Here is a 7701-nt window from a genome sequence, read left to right as displayed (position 1 = left end):
TTTTTTTTCCGTGGTAGAGTTTTTTAAAATTTTCTAGTATTTTATATTCTTTTAATGATGTTAATTATTTCATTAATTATATGAGGGGCATGTGATTTATGACTTTTTCCATGGCGGACATGTGATATTTCACTTATTACATAGGGAGGCATGTTTTATATCACCTATTATATATAGGGTGAGCCGTATATCGCTTTTTATATTTATTCTGTCCACGTGTGTCTGTTTCTGAGTGTCCGAGTGTGCGTGAGTGTGTCTGAGTGTTTCTGAGTGTGCACGTGTCCGGCTGTGTCTGTGTGTGTCGAGGTGTTTCCGAGTGTGTGTGAGAACACAGCTGCAGAACACAGCACTGCCAGCGTAGTACATTGATTTTTACCATAATGGGAAATACACGTTTGTGTCTGGGCTGTGAAGAGGTTCCTATGTTACCTGAATAACTGATTTTATAACAAACCTTGAACAGAAGCTCCTGCTCATATTCCACAGACTTATTTCTGCAACTGCTGATCAGCCTCAGTGAATCTGAAAACTTTCAGTCCTTTAAAAAGGCTGCAAAAAGCAATAACTGCCACGGCCATATTTTAATGTTCTACAGGTTGCTTTAAGAAGCTGTACCACATGGCTATTAAAGGCTTGTTTCAGTTCTCTTGAAGCTACAAGGTATTTGTCATACTGTGTTAGCAACTCTCAGCTGTAAAGTGCCTGTAGGATAAAAGACGTTGCATCTTTGCTCGTTTGTAGTTATGAATATAACTCAATTCTTTTGCTTAAAGGTAATTTTAATTGTCAGAAAGTCTGATTTTCAGTTGATGAATCTGGGGATGCTTTTATAACTACTGAGCTGCCTCAGCCTGGATGAGTGTGAGGATATCCAGCTGTTCCTTAGAGCTTGGAGCAGGGCAGGGTGCAGAGCTCACGGTAAGTCTTGTTTAAACACTTTTAATATCAAAATAAGTTCAAACAGACTTTGCAGTAATAACATACAAAAGTCCATTGCAAGCCTAGGTACAAGCTGTCCTTATTAAAGATCCACATTGACGGATGTTTTGTCTAACTACTCTGAGGACAGAATGTGTCCAAAGCTTTGTTAACCCCTTGTCTTCTGCTTGGTAGGGCAACGCCTTAGCCCAGGTCTCGGGGGCTGTGTGCTGGAGCAGGGAATCCCCGTGAGGACGAGCCAGAGATTGGGACATCGAACCAGGTAAGGATTGTTTGTATTTAGTCCTTGGTTTTGGTGGCTTTAATGTCACAGCTGCAGCGTTCCTTCAGACACTGTGTCCTGCGAGAGCAGTTCCAGCTCCTGAGCTGGGCAGGGTACAGTACAGAGCCTTTAGGAAATACATCCAAATAAAGGGACTCTGCTTTTCCTGCAGTTTTCCTTTCTGTTTTCACCTGGACTGGAAGGACGGGCATGGCCTGTATTTATCACACGAAAGTGATGTTCCTAAATTTCTCCAGAAGTTCCGATTAATATTATTACTCATTTTCTGGCAGAAAACACGCTCACTTTGCCTTTCCCAAATTGTTTTCTGGTGCTGCCCTGGTTTGGGGGGTTGGGGGCTTTGTTCCCCTACTCTTTCTCTCTGTAGCATTCTTCTCATTATCATCCTAAAGAAAGCTCCTCGGGCCGCACCCAGCTCGTAATGGACCATGGAGAAGGGTAATGGCCCATCCAGAAGGTAATGGTCCAGGGACAATGGAGGTGGCCGGGGTGGGGCTCGCTCTGTGTCACCTGTCCTCGGTGGGGGTTGGGGGTTGGGGCGAGAGGGGGGAAGGCAATGATCCGGGAGTTTGGGAGAACAAGTGTAGATCCAGCCAAGTTTCAGCCATGCCACATCACCTTGTCTCTTCTTAAGCCAGGCCTATCCTGCTAGGACAGTGTCAGCCTCTGAGTGCAGCTGAAGGACGTGCCCTGAGGCTCCGGGCATTCTTGGGAGATGATGAGCAGTGAAATTATCAGGGTTTGGCTTGCATGCTACTGAGAGAATGCACCGATGCCTGGTTTGCTTTATTGTAGCTGACTAAGAGACAACAACCCAGTGATGGCAGGAGTTTCCCAGATAGTGGAACAGCTCTTCTCACCTGACCTGGATTCTAATACCTTGATCCCTGACAGATAAGTGCAGGGGTTCAACCCACAGTGGGGATGGGAATGAGTCTCTGGGTCTGGAATTGTCAGGGGGGATTTTGGGAGTGCCGGGGATTGGTCGGGATCTCTGTGCGGTGATTGCTGGGCAGGCGGGGTCTCTGTGAGGGCCCCTCTGAGACCCCTCCTCAAATGCCCCCGTGTCTCTCCCCAGCATCTGTGGGACGCTGCACTCGGTGGATCAGGTGAGTGGGGGGTCCCAGGGGGGGTCAATGGGGGTTTTCAGACCCCTCTGACCCCCCCTCCTTGCTCTCTCCCCAGTACCTGAACATCAAATTGATGGACATCAGCGTCATGGACCCCAAGAATATCTGCACATGGGGAGGGGTGGGGGCTCAGGGGGGTTTTGGAGGTTCTCAGAGGGTTTCAGTGAGTTTTTGGGGGCCGTTTGGGGGTCTCAGTGTGTTTTTGGGGGTGTCTCAGTGTGTTTTTGGGGGTCCCACCTGGTTTTTTAGGGGTCTCACTGGGTTTTTTGGGGGCTGTTCAGGGGTCCCACTGGGATTTTGGGGATCCCAGCGGGTTTTGGGGGCCTCATTGAGTTTTTGGGGGCTGCTTGGGGGTCTCAGTGTGTTTTTGGGTATCCCAGTGGAGTTTTAGGGGTCTCAGCAGATTTTTGGGGGGTCCCACCTGGATTTTTGGGGTCTCACCAGGTTTTTTGGGGGCCGCTTTGGGTCTCATTGAGTTTTTGGGGTCTTTCTGGGGTCTCAGAGGTTTTTGGGCTCTCACTGAATTTCAGGGCCTGCTCGGGGTCTCACTGAGTTTTTGGGGGCCCTTTGGGAGTCTCAGTGGGACTTTGGGGGTCTCAGGGGGGTTTTTGGAGGGCCTCACCAAATTTTGGGGGCCCCTTGGGGGGTCTCAGTGGGATTTTGGGGGGAATTCGGGGATCTCAGTGTGTTTTTGGGGGTCCCACCTGGTTTTTTAGGGGTCTCACTGGGTTTTTTGGGGGCCGTTCAGGGGTCCCACCAGGATTTTGGGGATCCCAGCGGGTTTTGGGGGCCTCATTGAGTTTTTTTGGGGGCCCTTTGGGGGTCTCAGTGAGATTTTGGGTATCTCAGCAGATTTTTGGGGGGAGGTCTCACCCGGATTTTTGGGGTCTAATTGAGTTTTTGGGGTCTCACTGAGTTTTTTGGGGCCCCCTTGGCGGGGGTCTCCCCCTGCCAGGCTGTCGGTCAAGAACCGCTTCATCCGCGGCTCCGTGGTTCGCCACGTGCAGCTCCTGGCTGACCCCTCCCCAAATTCTGGGAGCCCCCTCCCCAAATTGGGATTTCTTCCCCCGCCAAGCCCCTTCCCACCCTGAGGGCCCGCTGGGTGCTGTGGCTGCAGCCGTGGGCGATGGTCTGGGGGTCAGCCATGCTCAGGAAGCCCGTGAGGTGCCCCCCGCCCCCCACAGGCACCGTGGACACCCTGAAGTCCTGGGGAGGGGGCATGTGGGGGGGTCAGGACCCCCAGAAACCCCCCTGGAACTGCTGCAGACACCGAGGAACACCCCCCCCCCCAAAAAAAACCCCAAAAAACCAAAAAAGACTCCCTTACAAAGCTCCCCCAAAATTTTCCCCAAAGCCCCCCCAAAATTTTCCCCCCCAAAATTATTCCCCAAAGCCCCCCCTAAATTTCCCCCAAATTTCCCCAAATTTTTCCCCCAAAGCCCTCCCAAAGTGCCCCAAATTTTTCCCCCAAAGCCCCCCCATATTTCCCCCAAACCCCCCAGAGCTTTGAACCCCGAAATTTCTTGGTGGTCTGAACCACTCAGAGCCCCCCCAAACCGCCCCCAAAGCCCCCCCAAATTGCCCCTAAAATTCTCCAAAGCCCCCTGAATTTCCCCCAAGATCCCCCCAAACCCTCTGCAGATCTGAACCCCCAAATTCCCTCCGAAATTCCCTCCAAACCCCACCCAGAGCCACACCAACCGCCCCAAGGGATTTGAGCCCCCCCCAAACCCCCCGGGGGTCTCACCCTAAAGGCCTCAGCCACGGCCTCAGCCCCTCGCGGGTTGGTCCAGGGCGAGATTCCCACAAAAAATTCCTGGCCTGGGGAGGGCTGGTTGGGACCCCCTGGAGGGTTGGGGGTGGTTCCCGGGGGTCCCACACTCACCGGTGAACAGAACATCCCCCTGGTCCAGCGCCGCCTTCTCGTCCGTCACCGACAGCGCCCGGAGCTGGAGCTGCTCCAGCACCTCCTGGAGCCCCCCGAGCTGGGGGGGGGGACATGGGGGGGGTCACGGAGGGGGACAGCGGGCACAACCCCCCAGAACACACAGAGACCCCTGAACACACAGAGATCCTCCAGAGCCTCCCGAGCTGGGGGGATGGGGGGTCACGGAGGAAGGACATCGGGTTAGAGCCCCACCAAACCCACAGAGCTCCCGCCGGATCCACAGAGATGCCCAAGAGTCCCCCGAGCTGGGGAGGGGGACAGGGAGTCATGTGGGGGTCACGGGGTGGGGGGACAGTGGGCACGACCCCCCCCACAGAATCCACAGAGACCCCCGGACCCACAAAGCCCCCTGAGCTGGGGATGCTGACAGGGGTTCATGGGGGGGGACACCAGGCACGACCCCCCCCAGAGCCCCCAGGTGCACCCCAACCACCCCTGGGATCCAAAAAGGATGGGGGGAGGGGGTGGGGCTCAAGGGATGTCAGAACGCCCCCCCAGCACTCGGGACCCCCAAAACAACGCCCCCCAAATTCCGACCCCCCTCCCCATCCTCGGGGTCCAAAAGTTGCTCCAGGACCGCCCCCCCCCATATTCCAACCCCACCCGGTGTTTCCCCGGTGGTCCCATCCCCCCAAACCCCCTCCCCTTGCCCCCCTGGTGATCCCCACCCCCCATAATACCACCGCCCAAATGCCCCCCAAGCCCCCTCCCCATTTCGCAGGGTACCTCCTCGCCGCGGGGGCGTCCCAGCAATGTCAGCAGTGCCGTCCCTCCGCTGATCCCACCCCCTAAGCCCCCTTCCGATTCCCCCCCGGGGTGGGGCAGCGCCCGCACCAGGGTGTGCGTGAAGTGCCCGAGGGGCTTGGAAAAGGCCGGGACCCCTCCCCAAAAATGGGGACTTGTCCCAAAAAACGGGACCTTTCAAAAACGGGACCCCTCCCCACACGGGACTCCCCTGGGCCGGGCGGGCAGTTTTGGGGTAAAACGCGGCGGTTTTGGGGCTGACCTCGGAGGGTCTCGCTGGGACAGGAGAAAACAGGAGGAGCGAGAGAGGGGGCGGGAAGAAAAAGAAAGGGCGGAGCCTTTGACCTCGGCGCCGTGGGGGGAGAACTGGTGGGCGGGGCAGCGCCTCTGATTACCGTGAGCTCGTTAGCGATAATTACTGGCGTGCGGTGGCTCCTTGGAAACGTCCGTCGTGCACAAAACTGCACAAAATTTGAGTGGGGACGACCCAAGAACCTCCCCGAATATTCACACCCTGCCGAAATCCAGGGACCCAAACCCATAATGCATTGTGGCGGCCCCTACCCAGAATGCATTGCGGCCCAGCCTACCCATAATGCATTGCGGCGGCCCAGCCTACCCATAATGCATTGCGGCGGCCCAGCCTACCCATAATGCATTGCGGCGGCCCAGCCTACCCATAATGCATTGCGGCCCCGCCTACCCATAATGCATTGCGGCGGCCCATACCCAGAATGCATTGCGGCGGCCCACTACCCAGAATGCATTGCGGCGGCCCACTACCCATAATGCATTGCGGCGGCCCACTACCCAGAATGCATTGCGGCCCCGCCTACCCATAATGCATTGCGGCGCCCCTACCCATAATGCATTGCGGCCCCGCCTACCCATAATGCATTGCGGCGCCCCTACCCATAATGCATTGCGGTGCCCCCTACCCATAATGCATTGCGGCCCCCGCCTACCCATAATGCATTGCGGCGGTCCCCTACCCATAATGCATTGTGGCCCCCCCCCTACCCATAATGCATTGCGGCCCCCATCCCTACCCATTATGCATTATATCTCTGCCCAATCACATAATGCATTTTGGCCCCGCCCCTACCCTATATGCATTATATATAATAATTCATTATTATAATTTTGAAATCAAGGCTATTTCAGGCAAAGATATGGGAATAAGGAATAACAGTTCTTTTCTAGGGAAATTAAAATAGAAATACAGTACTACAAAGAAACAAACTCCAAGCCCTGACAAAGTCAGAGTACAACCTGACACCCTGTCAGGCAGGGTGTTGGTAGCAGTACCACTAAATGGTGGTTGCATCCTCCTGCAGTGGCAGACGTGGTTCAGTGGGAGCAGTGCTCCTGCAGAAGGTGCAGTTTCCCTCTGGAGGTCCAGTGGTGATGTGGAGAAATCCCATTTTCCTCTGGAGTCCAGTGGAGAAAGAGGCAACCTTAGTGTCCCAAAACCTCTGTTTTTATTTTGGTAAGAAATGTTGGGCTCTTCCCCCTGGCTGGAGCAACTTTCAATGGGATGCAGTAATTTTATCAGTCACACAGTGGGACTCAATGGGCCATTAGCAGAAAATGACTCACTGGAGGAAGGATTGGTTGTGAAAAGATAAAAGAACAATGCCCTGCCTGGTTTCAATGGATGGCCCATTAGCAGAATATCTGCTGTTGAGATAAGGATCACTGCCCCCACCCTCAACAGATGGTGATAGAACAGATACCTTTTATCACACTCTGTATTGTAATGTGCGTCTTATAATCAGGTGTGGCTTATGTATGGACAAAGAACTAAAAGTTGCTGGCACCCGGAAGTGCGGCTTATACTCAGTGCAGCTTATAATCGTGAAATTACTGTAAATCATAAGAATTTTTCATTATACTTCCATTGCTTTTCCAGTTTCTCCACTTGTGAAGTCCAGAGAAACATAAGCACAAACTCTCCTTTTTGCAGGATAGATTTCTATTGGGTGGTTTTGCAGTCCTTGCATTGGGCTGTGAGTGCTGCCTTGGCTCATGAAATCTGATGGCCATAGCTAAGGCATAATACTCGTGATCTGCTGTGGAAAATAGAGCTGAAAGGGCACAGATCACTTCACAGAACATCTGTGAAATAAAGAAAGAGAAATGCTCTTCACAGGATCACAGAATTGCAGCTTTGAAGCCAAGAATCCAGGCATTTCAAAATGCTCTGGTGGGTCATAAATTGACCAATAGAAATTTTGCTAAAGGAGTCAAAAGCTATGGGTATAGAAAAACTGAGACTTTGCAGAACAACTGAACATTGCTTCCTATTTTTCTTGTTCTTTTAATTTTTCTTTTCTGTTGGGTTTGCCAAGTGAAGATATTTTTATTTTGTAGCGTTGGTTGTCACTTCATTTTTGAAAATACAGTTAATAGTGAAGTCTTTGTAGATCCAAATCCCATCACCCTTCAGGTGAAAGTTGTTTTCCCCATTAGACAGGTGGGAAAACTTTTTTAAAAAGATTTCCTTTATGCATAGCTTTGGAATGGATATTTTTCTTTTGTTGTCAAAAGGATATTTTTAAAAATCTGCTTTGTTGACACCACTGCAATATGAAACCATTCCTAAGCTATTTCAGTAAATCAGTTCTTTGGTTTATCCCAGTTGCAGAGCTTCAGCA

General features: G+C 52.4%; 1 long non-coding RNA gene across 2 annotated transcripts; it reads left to right on the top strand.

The window, feature by feature from the left end:
- The first annotated feature begins 843 nt into the window (after nt 1–843).
- LOC117005415 lies at nt 844–2473 on the top strand. Of its 2 annotated transcripts, XR_004419824.1 has the most exons (4): nt 844–918; nt 1114–1201; nt 2018–2331; nt 2408–2473. It is a non-coding gene; the product is annotated as an uncharacterized LOC117005415 (long non-coding RNA). The 2 variants fall into 2 exon arrangements; XR_004419818.1 differs by lacking the exon at nt 2408–2473 and having other exon boundaries at nt 2018–2391.
- Nucleotides 2474–7701: the final 5228 nt, after the last annotated feature.

This window comes from Catharus ustulatus, chromosome 1 (assembly GCF_009819885.2).
Source record: "Catharus ustulatus isolate bCatUst1 chromosome 1, bCatUst1.pri.v2, whole genome shotgun sequence".
Classification (NCBI taxonomy): domain Eukaryota; kingdom Metazoa; phylum Chordata; class Aves; order Passeriformes; family Turdidae; genus Catharus; species Catharus ustulatus.
Note: the sequence above shows the minus strand (reverse complement) of the source record. Positions and strands in the feature narration are given on the sequence as shown.